Source organism: Podarcis bocagei, assembly GCF_964188305.1.
Source record: "Podarcis bocagei genome assembly, chromosome: 3".
NCBI lineage: Eukaryota > Metazoa > Chordata > Lepidosauria > Squamata > Lacertidae > Podarcis > Podarcis bocagei.
In genome coordinates this window covers 24,688,012-24,704,925 of record NC_138127.1, presented here as the reverse complement: position 1 = coordinate 24,704,925, position 16,914 = coordinate 24,688,012, and the positions used below count along the sequence as shown (strand labels likewise).

At 43.6% G+C, this 16,914-nt stretch overlaps 1 protein-coding gene across 3 annotated transcripts in view; it reads left to right on the top strand.

Annotated features, from left to right (window-relative positions):
• FILIP1 (filamin A interacting protein 1) overlaps nucleotides 1-16,914 on the top strand; it is an 80,972-nt gene that overhangs the window by 14,531 nt on the left and 49,527 nt on the right. Inside the window, exon 2 of one of the 3 annotated variants that reach the window (XM_081187332.1) lies at nucleotides 9,606-9,663. The exons of 1 other annotated variant lie outside the window; for it this stretch is intronic. The gene's annotated coding sequence lies outside the window, so the exon portion shown is untranslated. Of the gene's footprint in view, nucleotides 1-2,105; nucleotides 2,188-9,605; nucleotides 9,664-16,914 lie in introns of those variants that run through there. One more of the 3 variants, XM_081187333.1, reaches the window with a different exon arrangement.

Here is a 16,914-nt window from a genome sequence, read left to right as displayed (position 1 = left end):
CTACACATTCCTTCCGTCACCAGTGTGCCAAGGACCAAGTGATAGGAAGATGAGCAACCATCAGATAGAGCCCCTGAAATTATTGAGACGGTGAAGATGATAAAACAGGAGAGTTCTTGTTGCTCACTAATCTGCATACATCTTCTTTCACTTTATTGGCTCTCCCCCACCTTCACCTTGCCATGAAAACAGAAACAATGAGAGAGAGAGAGAGAGAGAGAGAGAGAGAGAGAGAGAGAGAGAGACATGGAGAAAGTGCACAGGCAGGTAAGCAACTGATCCTCCCTATCTAGTCAATTCACCCACCCATTCCTCCCTTGAAGCAAGGGAAATTCCTCCCTTGCTTCCAGGAGAAGCAAGAAATGGGCAAAGAGATTGCCAGCAGGCACCCCAGGGGAGTACTCTCCGGAAATAATATGGTAGCAATGAGTGGATGCAGAAGCATGAAGTTCAGGATAGCTGTGGATGTGGTGACCCACATGTGTCATTTTGTCCTGGCTGCACCTGCAGTCCTGCCAGTGAAGTGAATTTTGTAGCTCTGTTGTGTTCTGGTCTGATGCCTAAACCCACAGGGAAACCAGTGAGATTGCTTGTCCATGACAAAGATTGGAAACAGACTAAGGCTTTTTATGCCTCTGTCTCAAGACTCCACCACCTTGAGAGAGCTTTAGAGCCTCGATGGGTCAATCCTCTGGCCTGTAGATGGGTACTCCTCCTCCTCCTTTCCATAGCCTCCCTCCTGGTGTGCTCCCCACACTGCTGGACTGGTGGTGTGCAGTGAGAGGCATCTAGTTTTTTGGGCTCAGGGGAAGGTGTCTGTGAGGGGTTAGGCTCTGGCCTGTAGGCCCTGGTGGTCTGGGAGTTCCTCTGGGAGTTCTGGTCCAACCACCTTGGGCACACTAGTCTCCCTATCTTCCTCAGTCTTATCTCTGAGTCCTGACCCAAATTCTGCTCCCTATCTGGTTCCCCTGCACCCTACAGCATGGGTAGGCAAACTAAAGCCTGGGGGCTGGATCTGGCCCAATCACCTTCTAAATCTGGCCTGTGGACAGTCCGGGAATCAGCGTGTTTTTACATGAGTAGAATGTGTGCTTTTATTTAAAATGCATCTCTGGGTTAATTGTGGGGCATAGGTTCATATTTTTCCCCCCAAAATATAGTCCGGCCCTCCACAAGGTCTGAGGGACAGTGGACCGGCCCCCTGCTGAAAAAGTTTGCTGACCCCTGGCCTACATCTCTGTATCCAGATCATTGCTGGTCACAGAGGTCATGACAGTCTGTCCCAGCAAGCACTTCTTTTCCTACTAAACTCCTATAGCAGTTAAGAAATGTATCTAAAACTGGGGTCCCCACTGTGGGGCTCATTGACACCCGGGCATCGCAGGCAGCCCTGACATAAAAATAATGTTGTTTTAAAGGATTGCCTAATTCCACACACACCCTTTTGTCTGTCTTTTATTTGTTTAGACGTGTGTAGATGTTTTGCCTGTTTTGAGGGAGTTCCAAGCATTGCTAGTCATTCTTCCATGAAATGGATATTTAGTGGTACCCATAACAGTTTCTCAGATTTTCAAATGTGCCCCCGGGCCAAAAACAGTTGGGGAACTCCTGATCTAGAAGGTAGTTTATGAAATCCAACTTTAGACAATGGGATATCGGAGCTGGGCTTAAGGCAACGCAAAGCTAGGCCTCTGGAAAATCCCACACCGTGTGTGGGTGAATTGTGTGAACTGCAAATTGGTAGAACAGATTTACACCCCCCCTATAGTTCCTTGAGTTAAAACAACATTTAATATATATGATTGTGAAAATAGCTTTTCTTGATCTTTCTGTGTGGCTGAAACAGGGCTAAAATTCCAGAAGATTATAGAAGATAACAGTGGCTAAGTGTCAAATAAACACATATTTTAAAATGCTATCATAAAACATTACAGGAAGGAAAACAAACTGTAGCTGTTACATTGTTCTTATATGTTTCCAGCACGCTGCCAAAATGAATTCTTTTGGAGGTTAAGAAAGGGGCCAAATTCAAGCAATGTCTGGGTATGTTTTTGCTTAAAGTGGAAATCTATCTTTTGACAGGACGTGAGGTTCTCAACCTTTCTTTTTATAAATTAGCCATTGTAAGTGTCATGAAGAGAAGGTAATGGACAACTTCACAGCAGACAATAGCTTCAGAGTATAAAGGTAAATTAGAATAAGTAACACTAAAACTGAACTTTATGCATAATAGCTTGGAAAGCTACAGAGTCTTGTTTTATGCACAAAGAGCTTCAGGTCTTCACTGATTTGAATTCTCAGTGACATTGTTATTGCCCATTTGCTCATGCAGAATCAGCAGCCTTGATGTTTAAGTTAAAGAACCGACAAACACCTCTTATTCCCACCCTTCTTCTTGTAAACACTTAAAACTTCAAAAGTGACAAGTATTTACAAGAAGGAGTTTTTGTGCGCTTGCAGGCATACGGATCAGGCCAGTTTAAATTCCTCCCCTTGCACCCACTCTGCAAACAGTCATCTGCATACTGCCCCCAAGAAATTTGCAGCAGAGAGAGGCCAATTCTTTAAAAAAAGAGGCTACATGCATGTAAATTTAAACATAAAACGTGTGCTAAATATGCTGCCTAATCGGTGCAAATAATGCATACACCCACAATGGAACCACTAAATAGTTAACACTGTAAGAAGTTGCTCACTGTCTTGGAATGTGAGGAATATTTGTGGCAGTTGATAAAGGAGAGGCCACAATCCATACAGGATACATGATGGGTTTCCCCACACTTCCCCTTAAGAACTGAGTCACCGCTGTGGCCGACATTCTGATTGATTGATTATTGATTAAGCATGGATTGATTAAGAGGAAGAACCATTTGCCCTGCTGCCTTTTCTTTCGTTACCTTGCTCAGCGTGCTTTAAGGAAACACTTGCAGAGTTGGTTCTGTGTGGTTCAATTACCACTTTCTACAAGGCAATCAATGTACAATGCCTTGAATGGTGGGGGTGAAACATGCAAATATAGTAAACAAAGAAACAGCATAATTTGTAAAATACAGAATGTTGGGTAGTATTCAAGGAAGTTTCGCTGAGAGTAAAGGTAAAAGTTAAGGGACCCCTGACCATTAGGTCCAGTCGTGGCTGACTCTGGGGTTGCGGTGCTCATCTCGCTTTACTGGCCAAGGGAGCCGGCGTACAGCTTCCAGGTCATGTGGCCAGCATGACTAAGCCGCTTCTGGCGAACTAGAGCAGCGCACGGAAACACCATTTACCTTCCCACCGGAGTGGTACCTATTTATCTACTTGCAGTTTGACGTGCTTTTGAACTGCTAGGTGGGCAGGAGCAGGGACCAAACAGGAGCTCACCCCGTCGTAGGGATTCGAACCGCCAACCTTCTGATCAGCAAGTCCTAGGCTCTGTGGTTTAACCCACAGCACCACTGCGTCCCTTCGCTGAGAGTAGGCAACTTCAAATTAATGAACATATGCTAAGTTAGGACCATTCATTTCAACAGGTTTACTTTGAGTAAAACTTAGTTAAATTCCACCTGATGTGTTTAATTTACTCTAGTCATTACCTGGGTTATCTGGAAGAATGCAATGAATGGAGGTTACATGCCTTGTAATACAATATATTGATGTCTACTTCGTTCTGATTCACCTACTGCAGGTTCAATGCAGAAGTTCATTTTTTATTTTATTTTTAGTCATTGTTTAATAATTACATTAGTATGTTCAAGATACTTGGTGTATAGAATGAAGGAGACAGGCAAACATGTCTTGCTGTTGCTTTATAACCTTGAAAACAAAAGAAAAATTGAGTGTGGCCCAGATACAGCCTTTACCACATCTTGGCCCAATAAAATAGACGGTTCGTGACACAGGCTAAGCCTTTAATGGATCGTGGCTTTAATGACAGCATAATTTTATTCAAGCTCTCTCTTTGATCATGGAATTGAGAAAGTATTTATTTAGCATGCTATTTCATCTCACGTAATAAGACACAGGTTTACTTTTCTGGTACCCAGTCCAGGCCAAATGCAAAAATAAAGATCCATGGACTATAATATTCATAAGAAATTCTAGGGGAATGTTGTAGACAGTTAAAAAAACGATAGATAGATGATGATGATGATAGATAGATAGATAGATAGATAGATAGATGATAGATCCATCATCTATCTGATGATAGATAGATAGATACCGTATTTTGGGGTCCCATAAATTAGAGGTCGTCTTATACATAGGGGCGTGTTATACATGGAAAAATATGGTAGATAAAAAAGTGGTGTGTGCCATAAATGTGTGTGTGTGTGTGTGTGTGTGTATGTGAGAGAGAGAGAGAGAGAGAGAGAGAGAGAGAGAGAGAGTGCAGAGCAGGCCTTCAGGCAGACCAGTGAATAGTATTCTCTTTTGTAGGGTACCACTCCTTCTTTCTATCAGCAAAAGACAAACAAATAAAATACATGAAAAAAACAAATAACAGCAACAATAATGTATTAACTAACTAACCATTGGTGGCCTTTTCATGACATCTGAAATCAGGTACCTGAGGTTGCCTCCCTCACTATACCTAATGGTAGGGTCAGCCCTTAGTTGTGTATAGTCCCAGATACAGAAATTGCATACGTATAATTTCTAATGAGTGAAGCGCCTTACAATGTTCATTTCGCTAAATATTTCAGAATCGTGAAACAGCTCTTCCTCTCTGTTTAACAGAAGTTGAGGCACAATGATATGACCCATTTCAACCCACCCTGGGACCTGCTGTTGAAGGGTGGGCATTGGGTAATAAATGTGATGATGACGACAGATATTGTCGTGGCTCAGCCTGTGTGTTGCTGGCTCCCTCCATGTCCACACTGCACTGAGAGTCACAATGACACAGTCCCTTTGGGGTGAAATGTGATGGCATTCCCTGGGACGACTTGGATGTGTCTTTCAAATTTTATTTTGTTTATTTTTGTATCTTTTGCTGTTGTGTGCCTCCCTCCACCCCCACCCCACCCCCCATCCTGGTATTGTGCACACCTTGGGTATTTCAGCCATTTTGTCAGTGGCTTATATCTCCAATCCTGGCACAATGTGATTGCATTAATGCTCTGTGAGGCAGGTATTGGGTGATGAAAGAGCATAGAAAGAAAAGCTTCGGAACTGGACAATTGGAGACCAGGCAATGTATTATTTAAAAGTAGACAGAGCAGCTTCTGGATCCAAATAATGGCAGGAAGTCAAAGGTCTGAAGTGGTTCCCCTTGGTTTCCTGTTGCTGCAGGTTTCTATTATCCAGTGGTGTTGTCTGCTGGAGTCAGACAACACCAGGAGCCATGCTAGAAATCTTTCAGAAGCAGAGCAGCTGCTACTTCATGTGCCAGGAAAGCAGCTCCAAATATCTACTGCCCTGTGGTGGCAAGAGGAATTGAAACTTGGGATTTTGGGGACTTCTAAACCACATGACCGTATTTCCCCCATTTCCCTGCCACAAGTGACATTGACTGTTTTAACTGGTTTGCTTCGCAGCGCAGCGGGAGCAACATTAATAATTCTTGTTCATGTTGTTTCATATCCTGAAGAGCAAAAGCTTACGGAGAAAGTGTTTTGGCTCTGCAAGGGGATGTGTGTGAGAGAAAAATTGGTTTGATTCCTCTTTTCTTTCTGTCAGTCTCATTCTGCTACATCAGGTCTCTTGGGCTGGCAACATAGAAAGAGGCCTGATACTTCATACTTGAGGATGAGAGACCATAACAACACAGGCTGAAGTGGCTACAGAGACATGCAGTGATAAATAGCAGCAATTAATAATATATAATTAAGTAACACCCACACCCCATTTGTTAAGCAAACTGAGAAAAACTTATGACTTGTGGAAAACAGTTTTGGAAATAATTTTTGGTGAAAATAGTGAACTGAAGAGTTTCTAGGCAAGATAACTTTATCAAGAGCCATATGCATATCACATGCATGTGTTAATCGATGGAACACAGGTTCCACCATAATGTTTAATGAATTAAAACAACAACTTCATTTGTGAGGCAGACATATCCTTAGGCCAATCTGGAGTCTTAGGATGGCAGACAAACCCAATATTGACCTTTTCATACCTTCCAACATTTCTCCGATGAAAATAGGGATGTCCAATTCCATAATGATAATTTTACTATTTATGCCCCACACATCTTACTGGGTTGTCCCAGCCACTCTGGGCAGCTTCCAACATATATAATAACATAATTAAACATTTAAAAAACCCTTCCCTGTACAGAATTGCCTTCAGTTGGCTCTGGTGTCGGATAACTCCATACCCTCCAACATTTTTCCAATGAAAATAGGGACACCCTGAGGAAAATTGGGACATTCTGGGATCAAATCAGAAACCAGGACAACTTCTCTAAATCAGGGACGTCTCTGGAAAATAGGGACACTTGGAGGGTCTGTCTTTTTGCCAGATTCTATCACAAGATATATATTTGGCATAAACAGCAATGGTGTTGCAGAAAACAAAAATGTCATAGCAGTTGTGACTGATGCCTGAATCTTTTCACCAAAATGCACAGAATAAAAAGTTAGTCTCTCTTCTAGTTCATTTTGCACAGGGGTAAACTTAATGAAAAGCAGGGCCTATGGATCTGCTGAACAAGACTGTGGAGTGCCAGAGAGTGAGTAAAATATCATTACATCATCATGGTATTTTTGGCCAGCTCACATCCCCATGGAACCTGCTTGTTTGTATTGTGGGCCTTTACGTAAATGTCTGTGACAGGTTTTAATTAATGCATTTTTGTGTGTGTGTGACTCTGAGCATTATTCTCGGTGTGTACAAAATACGCTGCATCCTTTACACTGTGAAGAAAAGGGATTTGGGGTTCCCTTATCACTTCTGTTCTTATACTGACTTGCCTTTGTAAGACTGTGTGTTGCTGCTTCTTCTCTTCACTAGAGGATGTGGGAAAATGGAGGAGGGAAGGAAGAGAACATTCCTTGAAATTACCTTCATAGGTGGAAAAGAGGACCACCCACTTCTTAAAATATCTCTGCGCCTCTGGACAAGCTGTTATGAAGTTTCAGAAATGCAATGGGTGGGGCGTGAAAGAAAATGTCTCTGCATTAGTACAAATCCTTGCGTGTACCTAAATGGGTTTTTTTAAGATCACGGCCTGGCTTAGCCCATCACAATCCCCTTATAACCACTCGGACCATTTGTCCATCTAGGCTAGTGTTGTCTGCTCTGCAAGTGGTTTGGCATGATCTTAGGCAGTGCTTTTCCTCATCACCTGCTATCCGGTCCTTTTATCTGAAGATGCTTGGGGTTGAACCAATGCCTTTCTGCTTGCTCCACCACTGTGCTCTCTCTCCCCTGCCCTCAGATGCAAGCCAATGTCTCTGGCATAACTGGTCCTTGCAGCAATGGCAACTGCCCCACCGAGTATGCTGGACTCCAGCCCCATCAGTCCCAGCCAGCACAGCCCATGATCAAGGATGATGGGAGTTGTAATCCAACATTTGGAAGGCCATAGGTTGCCCCTGCCCTGGACACAATCTTATTCTTCTGCTATTGATGAAATCATCATAATCAAGTTTGATCAGCTGAGTTTGAGGTTTACATTTCATCAAAGTTTTAATAAAAAGCATATGGCAAGATATGTAACAGCCATTGTATGATCTCAGAGGTATCTGAAACATAATGGCCAAAACTGAACTATGGTGAGATGGAAAATATGGGTTGTATCCAACTAAGTTCTATTCGGACTAGACCCTCTGTAATGAATGGACCTAAGTTAGTCATGCCAATTAATTTCAATGGATCTACTCTGAGTAGGCTTAGCATTGGCTATAACCCAATGCATTAAAAAAAAAAAATCACAGTTCCTTACCATTTATCCTTGGACATAGTAGTAACAAATATTTTTTATACATATATTCCCAGATCCAAAGGAATTTCTGTGGAGCATTGTGCCAAGTTAAAATTGCTCTGAGATCAGATTTTGCACTATTGCCATTGCTGTTCAATCAGAGTATCCGTGTACTCTCCGGAGTGCTCACATGGTGGTATAGAACAGTGCTTCTGGGATGTATTTCAGAGATGTATATGTTTTCTTTTAAAGTATGATGTGCTTTCCCCCCTGGTTCTTCCATTGTTAAGCATGCCCAGAACACGCACAATGTATGTTAACAACAGTGTTCCCACTCCAGACATAGTTTCGCACAATAATGCAAGCTTGAAACAATGCCTAGGGTGGTTTGCCATTTTCTTTGCAAACTCTAATGTGCTAAAGAGCTAAAGAGCACTGCACTAGATGTGTTTGGTAATACATCCAGATGTACATTCATATACAGCCTGTGTCAGGCAAAGGAATTTGCAAACCAGTCTCTGCCTTTGTATCTCCCTTCCTCGGAATTATGGCAGAGAGATCCCTTCCTGGAAACAGTGAACATTTAAATATCTAGTTCAATAGACAGTGAGCAAGATAAGAGACCCAAGTTCAGTTTGTAAGGATTATGAAGTCCGTTACTCAGAGTACTTTCCCAAATGAAAAGAATGCACAACTCAGTGGGAATTGCAACAAGGAGATACAGATAGGATTGGGTTCCAAAAGGCATATTTTGCATTTACTGTACCACATCTGCCAGGCAAATGAAAAGCCCAAAGTGGTTTTCAAAATAACTTTCCATACCTCACAAGCATAGACACCAATAGCATAGGTCTTCTAATGAACTGGTAACTAGTTAAGGAACAGGAAGCTGGGAATAGGAATAAATGGAAAGTTTTCACAGTGGAGTAAGGTATGCACTGGGGTCCTTGAAAGATCTATATTTGGATTGGTGCCCTGGGGTCTGGAGTGAGCAGTGAGGTAGTCAGGTTTGTGGATACTAATGTATTTATGATGGTAAAATCCAAAGCAAACTGCAAAGAACTCCAGGGGGGTCTCTGCAAACTATGGAATTTGATCTTTGCCAATTCCAGTATAAATCAATCTGATCTGTATCTCCTAGTCCAGCAGGTTAGACTTCTGCTCTCCATCAATTTTCATACTTCCTGAATGCTCCAATGTATTTCTTGGCTTAAAAAAAATGAATCAAAATGTATATTTGGAGAGAAAGTAACACACACACACATGCAAAATTTAAATGTGTAGATTTCCTTTATCACTTCCTAGTGATTGAGGCTGCATTCCTATGTTCCCTGGAGCAGTATCCCCAAAGCCATAGGATATTATCAGGGAATCTGAAGGAGATCTGAGTCCCATTCTCAAACCATTGGCCCAACTGACCAAGGGCCAAAAGGGGGGGGAGGTTCTGGGGGTGTGCTGGTGAGAATAGGCAGCCCATGCACTAGCCACTCAGCCAGATATATGCCGGCATCCTTCAGGGGCCGAGATTCCAGCTGGCTAGCCCCCATTTGGATCATGCCCTTCCAGCCGTGATGAACCCCCAACCTCTAGTGCCATGTAAATCAGCAACTCAGACTTCAAAAGCCTGAGCACACTATATCAGCAGAACATACTGCACAAACAGAACAGGCATGAGGCTTGTGGAAACATACTAACAAGCTACGGATTTATTAAGCATAAATCAGGACAAAAGAAACATGTCGTCTCACTTTCTTCTCCTCAGAGAGACCGTCAAAAGCAAAGGCTATACACACAACGGAAGTTCCCAGCAAGCTGTGCTGGTATGTAAACAGACATGTGACATGCAACTGCAACTAAACTAGTTCCATGTCTGCAACTAAAGGTGGAAAGGAATTTTCCAACAATATTTTGCTTTTGAAGCTTTAGCGGGGATCATGGGGAGGAGGGACCAAGGCAGCATACAGCCCCCACACCACCTTGCAAAGGAATCTGCTGGACTGCAGATTCTGAAGTGGACAGTGATCCTCTTTAGCCTAGCTCAGGAGTCTGCAACCTTTAAGACAAAAAGAGCCACTTGGACCCATTTCCGAAGGAAAAAAAACTGGGAGCCGCAAAACCATTGCGACATTTAAAACAAACATAACACTGCATATATTGTTTCTTACCTTAATGCTATATATACAGGATCGTAACGCATGCACCATCCCCATGCGACGTCACAGCCAGTACAGCGCCCACCACAGTGGGGAGTGTCGGGGCGCACAATGCGCCTCCTCCCCTCGCTAGTATCCGCCCAGGAGCCACGGCAAAGGTGTAAAAGAGCCACATGCGGCTCCGGAGCTGCGGGTTGCAGACCCCTGGCCTAGCTAAAGGAAACTGCTAGGCCTAAAAGGCTCCCTTTTAAAAAATAATAGCCCATCCCAAGACACTGGGGCCTGCTTCCAAGCAAACATGCATGGGACAGCATTGTGGAATAGCAACTCCAGCTGCTGCTGGTGTGGGTCTAAGACCAAGACTTGTAACAAAGGACTCATATTCCAGGGAGTGGGGAGGGAAGCTGTTAGCCTGTTGTGGTTAAAAATGGCGAAGAATTTTGTGACACCCTAAAGACCAGCAAATGGATTTTACAAGTACTACAGTTCTAAGTCAAATCTTCCTGTTGAATAGTTCACCACTGTCAACTATGTCCAGTCTTTAGACTGCCACACAACTGTTGTTTTTATTTAGAAACAGGGTTCTGGAAGTAGAGAAGTTGGCTTTTAAATAAATTATGCCTCGATTTTGTTCCTTATGAGGTTAGATATCAAGCAGACTCTGAAAACCAAAACGTATTACAAAACCACCCAGGAGTTCATTCCCTAGGTACTCACATTATCCGTCTCCTGTACTGTCTCTTTTAAACCATCACATTCAGCTGAAGGCAGATTTTGAGTTATACCTTTAAAGTAATATATGGACTTGGCAGGGGGGAAATGGTGTCTTTTATGAAATATAGCACCGTTTTATTCTGGAACTGGTCGTGCAGGATTGAAGTTTCCTGCTTAAATGTTCCAAAATGAAAATTTTTATTTCATTATCTGTGAAATGCTCTGCTTTCATCCGCGGCCAATATCTTCCTCTTTCTTACAGTGTTGCAAGCCTTCTGGTTTCAGTAAATCTTGAGTTTGGCTTGGATTTTACCATGGCTCCCTCTCTCCCCCACCCCTCCGCTTTTCAATTACCCTTCAACACAGACTTTTTTGAGCGTGCTCTTAGATTACATGTTGATTGTGTTGACTGTAAATGTCAAGTTGTTTTTCAACGTGCTCTTTCCTAGCACTATACAGCTTTCCCCAGCCCCTCCTCTTTCCTTTCCTTTTCTGTTTTGTTTTGTTGCAAGGATGCACAAACAATTCATTTAGAAAGGACATGGGGGAAATGTGTCTTGTGCTATTATAACTGCTACTACCCTGGGTGGCTATCCATTATCCCCAGGGCTATTACTTAAATGGTGACTTCATTTGATATGACCCTGCCACTGTTAAGCAAAATAACATTCTCTAGAGGTGAACAAACAGTGCAGGTCCTGTTAGCCAGTGCAGAGACAGCTGGCACTGAGTTTGCGATTGGAGTCAATGGACTTGTCTCTCGTTATGCTTCCAGGCAGAATGTCTGGAGCCAGTCACCATCCAAGAAAGTTAATCTTGAGGGCTTGTGTACATTCATTTTTAGCACTGCTGCTACTGTATCAAGCCTGGTTGGGTAGCATTAGTGAGACAACTGTTCAGACAAAATGGAGACAGAAGGCTGCCAAAGGGGCTTGCCTTGTTCTTCTCCAGGAAATGTCCGCTCACACTAGATGTGGGCACAGCCCTGAAGGGGTGGAGGGCATCTCCTTAATTATTATTTTTTTAAAAAAGCAAGGAGAAGAAGCCACTTCATGCACTAGAATAGAGAGGCCTCTTGGGGAGAATGCATGTGTTTTCCCTATTAACACTCATCTCTCATTGCATGTTAATGTATATTGTGTATCACGGAGCCTAGGACATTGCCTTTAGTCCATCTAGCTCAGTATTGTTTACCTTGGCTGGAACATGTGCAGATGAGGGCAACCAAGATGACAAACAGGTCTGGAAACCAAGCCCTATGAGGAACAGTTGAGGGAGCTGGGTGTGTTGAGGAAGAGGTAATTCGGTAGACTTCTTCAAATAACTGAAGATGCCTCACATGGAAGATGGAACCAGCTTGTTTTTTGCTTCTCCAGAGGTTAAGACCTGAACCAATGGATTCAAATGACAAGAAAGGAGCTTCTAAATATTAGGGATAACTTTCTGGTGGTAAGAGCTGCTCAACAGTGGAACGGGCTGCCTCCAAAAGGTGGTCGACTCTTCTTCATTGTGGGTTTCTGAGCAGAGGTTGGATAGCCATCTGTCAGGGATTCTTTTGCTATGATTCCTGCAATGCAGGAGGTTGGACCCTTAGAATCCCTTCTAAGCCTGCAATTCTACTATTCTATGAGGAGCAGTAGCTCGCCAGGGTTTCAGAAGGTGTTACTGAATCCAAGGCTGCATACATGCTATGCTTAAAGCACATTTAAAGTGCATCCCCCCAAAGAACCATAGCTCAAATCCCCACAGAGCTACAGTTCCCTGTTACATAGGGATTAGTCTGTTTTTCCAAGCAGCCCTCCAGAATCTGCCTTGCAATTCATAAGTTCACTGGAGGCAAGGTTGCTTGGACTGGATATTCATACAAAATGTGGCTTGGATGTTCATACAGATGTTTGCAGAAGACTCAGCTCATGCCAGAATCAGCATGGTGGTGAAGTCCTCTTCTGTGAATTAAAATGACCCCATGTTGCAGAAAACATAGTGGATTAGTCACATTCCAAGGAACAGCAATTGTGCCCTGGGGATGCCTGTCTCATACTCATTTGCCCCTTCAGACCAAAAGCACTTCCTACCAGCATGATAAGGCAACCAGCTTTATCAATATCTAGCAAATTGGGGATCTTTAAAGAACATTCCTATCTAAGCAGATAGGGATCCCTTCTTTCACTGACACACTTGACAATTGCTTCAAAAGTAAAGGTAGCTGTGCTGGCCCATAAGGAAAATTCCAAAATCCATATCAGGGAAATACCAAATGTCGGTTTTGCAGTTAGTAATTAACAATATACCCGAAAGGGTTTGCTTCCAGCTACCTTCCTCCTTTGTTGTTGTGTCGTTTAGTCGTGTCCGACTCTTCGTGACCCCATGGACCAGAACACGCCAGGCACTCCTGTCTTCCACTGCCTCCCGCAGTTTGGTCAAAACCTTCCTCCTTAGCTGAGCCCAAATTCATGATATTTCACCTTGGCCCCCAGGCTCAGTTGACCTAGGTGATATGAAAGCTCTGTTTATAGTGGTTGCTGAGTGATCACTGTTTCAGCACATGCAGATTATCACAATGGTTGCATGTGGAATTTGTGAATGCATCCATAATTTACCTTATGTCAGCCTTCCCCAGTCTGGTGCCCTCGGAATGTTTTGGGGTTGTATTCAAAGTAGCACCATGGAGATTGTTTCATCGGGCAAGCATTTCTGCTTCCAGATAGGATGAGATCTCCCCTCTCCTTCTCACAACCCATGTTGTTCTGGGGGTTCTCCCGAACCCCTGGAACAGATTTGGGGAGGATGCAGAGGGTGTGTAGGGAGAGAAGAGGGGGTAAAGTCCCATTACTGCAGTGTGACTCATTGTGCAGGCTTCTGCTAGTGCAGCAAGTTAATCAAATATGGCCCATTGTCTACAACTCCCATGATCCTTGACAATTGACCATGCTGGCTGGGACCAATGGGAGTTGTAGCCCAAGCCCTCTGAAGGACAGTAGTGTTAGAATTCCTGCTCCATGATTGTAGTCATGGGATTTTTGTCTATCACATGACGGTGCATATTTGACTCCACAAAGTGGGAAGTGACGGAGACAGGAAGCTTCCGAACGATCGACCAGGAGGGAGAGAACATGCCAGTTGGGCATGTTTCTCTGCCAGGGTCCTACTCAAGAGTAGGATGAGCGGCTGACAAGTAGGTAGGGGAAGGCCACCCAGCCTTCCAGCTTTGGAGCCTTTGGGGTACATTTCATTTGTACAATTATACAATTAATTGACTTCAGGCACACATCAGTAAAATACTGCTGTAATTAGTTGAGCCGGTAAGAGATGAGCGAGTCTTGAATTTTAAAATATAGACTTTGATAAGCTGCATTACGTATGTGCAATAGGTGACCAGATGGAAAAGGAAAAATGTAAAAACAGAGCATGTGCCAAGGTTTGAACACAGTCCAGAAATTTGCACTGACATTACGCTTCCTACAAGATATGGACATTTGAAACCACAAAATCTGTGAAGGGACTCAAAAAGAGGGAACCTCATAGGAGTTCTTGCTCTCCTGGTAGTTTAAGAAATATAGCAGTTACAAATATAACATCTAATAAACTATGGCTCCATGGACCGATCTTGAGGATCAGTTTCTTTAAGAAGACATTAATACAGAACCATTATGTCAAAATGTGATTAGCACTGATTAGCGTGTTAACCTATTTCAATGTGTCCTAAGAAGGGCTGGAACTCTGCAGCAACTGAATGGCTGAGTTATGAATTAAGAATTCTCTGGCTCATGTCTCACTTCTGCCATGACCTCAGTAAATGGCTTGAGACAAATCACTGTTTCTTATGCTATGTAAACATTCCCAACTTAAAAAGCAGCGAGGTTGTTCTTTTATCGCTGCGTTTCAAACCACATTTTCAGGTTGTTGCACACATCAGCAAGGTGTGATGTAGAGTGTTACAAAGGTTGCACGCTACTCCCAACCTCTGCCAAGAGGTATCAAAATTCAGGTGGGGTTCCAGTTGCTCACCCAGGATTATTTTTCCGTTGGGAAATCAAGGCACAGCAGAGGCTAGTGTCTTTTAAGAAATATGGTATATTGTACACATATTTACACCTGGGTCTACTTTGGAGTTCAGAGCATTGCATCTCAAGAGGGGCTTGTTCCCCCAGTATTCCAGCCCTGGATTGTTGAGCCATCCTGACTGCCATATCTGACTCTGCCCCAGCCTGCCAAACTGGTTCCGGCCTCCACAGCAGCTCATGAAGTCCTGCCCGCTTCCTTTCATCTTCCCAAAAACCCCTGCTCCAAGCAACTCCTCCCCATCTGTCTTCTCGCCTCCTTCATCCAGACCTCTGGTTTTAAAAAGGATGGCATTTTTTCTGTGTGACATCCCGCCCTCTCCCGTCACCTAGGCAACCTCTTCCTCTCACCTGCAGAGCCTCCTGCCTGGTTGACAGTTTCTATTGATGGCTTAATGAATTGTTTCCAAAACCTTTTCTTAAGGACTTCTGTCTCAGGTCCTCACCCTGGCTTGAAAGAGAAGCTTAGCCTGTATTTTTTCACTGGCTTGGCATCTTCCCTTCAATACTCCAGATGTTAACTAAATTCTACCATTTATTATTTTCTAACATTCACTAACCCTAGCAGTTATGGGTGCCTTTGCACCCCCCCCTCAAAACTCTGTTACCCCAGATCTGTAACAATAAGCTTGGTTTCATCCTCACATCTGTAGTATGCAGATAATACTGATGTGTTACCAGGTTTACTGAGCTACAGTGTGGGATATGCTTGGAACTCTGCTATAGAAATGATAAGTTAAGAAGTAATGTTATGTGATTGGAAATCTGGCTCTCGTTTAGCCATTTCAGTAAGAGCTGTGTGCTGTCGAGAATTTGGCTCTAAAAGTGTTATTCCCACTTCCTGCTTTTTTATCTGTCATACAGAATGCTGATACATTTGTGGTTTGCTTGGGCGTGCTAATAGGGCATATGGTTTTGTAACAACTGCATCCACTTTGTAGCAGGTTCCACTAATGCTTTTCATAATTTAGGAGTATAATTAGTTCTGATAAAACATTATTTTTTTTAAAAAAACAACAAGACCAAACCATATGCCAGGGAATGAAAGAAACATACCCTTGTTTATAAGATTGAAAACAAACTAGCATGTGTACATGGTGCCTGGATCATTGTGCTGTGTAATGTTTCTTCATTATTTTCATGCCTGGAAGCCAGTTTTGTTTTATCCTTGTTGGTGGCTTATTCATTTCTGAGTACCGTTCGAAGTGCTAGTTCTTATCTTCAAAGCTCCTCATGGTCTACACTAGACTATCTGATGAACTGCCTTCTCCAGTATATACTCTAGCCCACATGGTCTGCTGAATATCAGAAGGCCTGTTCTGGGTCTGCCCATAGACTGAAGGGCATGTTTGGTGGTGGCACCTGTGCTGGGGAATGTCCCTTCCTAGGCAGACCCCTATGAATTTGTCAGGAGCAGGTCAGCAATAAACCACACGGAGTAAGTTAACTCTTTATTAGACGTACAAGGTAGTGCCCGGCCCAAAGAGCGCGGGAGCTCTTCTCGGTAGGTCCTGCCCCTATGAAGCAATTGTGGAGACTGAAGGTCTCCACAGCTTTCCACCACTGCCTAAGTCTCCTTCTCCCCCAAGCAATCTGAAACTATGCCGGCATGCCTGTCTTTGCTCCTCCTTCTTCATTCCTCTCCTGGTCCTGGGAGACCAAGGGGGAAGGGGAACTTGTTGTAGCAAGAGGGCAAGACACCCTGGCTTTTTCACCAGCCTGATTCATCCATGCCTGTGGGCCTCCCTCCTCTCCTGCTTCTGCTTCTGGACTTCTCTCTGCCACAAACTCTCCCTGCTCACCAAGTCCTATTACCGCTTCAGCTTCTGACGCCTCCCCCCCCCAATTTCCTTCTTCCCTTGGGGGTTCCCCCATTGCTGCCTTCCACCATTCGCAGAATCACAGAATGGTAGAGTTGGAAAGGACCACAAGGACAACCTCCTGCAGTGCAGGAATTTTTTTTACCCAACAAGGACTCGAACCCACATCCCTGAGATTAAGAAGAGTCTCATGCTGTACCATTCCTTTGCATCCACCCAGCCCATGACAGACTTCTTCACTATAAGAGGCCAGATATGCAGTGCTACCTCGGGTTAAGAACTTAATTTATTCCGGAGGTCCGTTCTTAACCTGAAACTGTTCT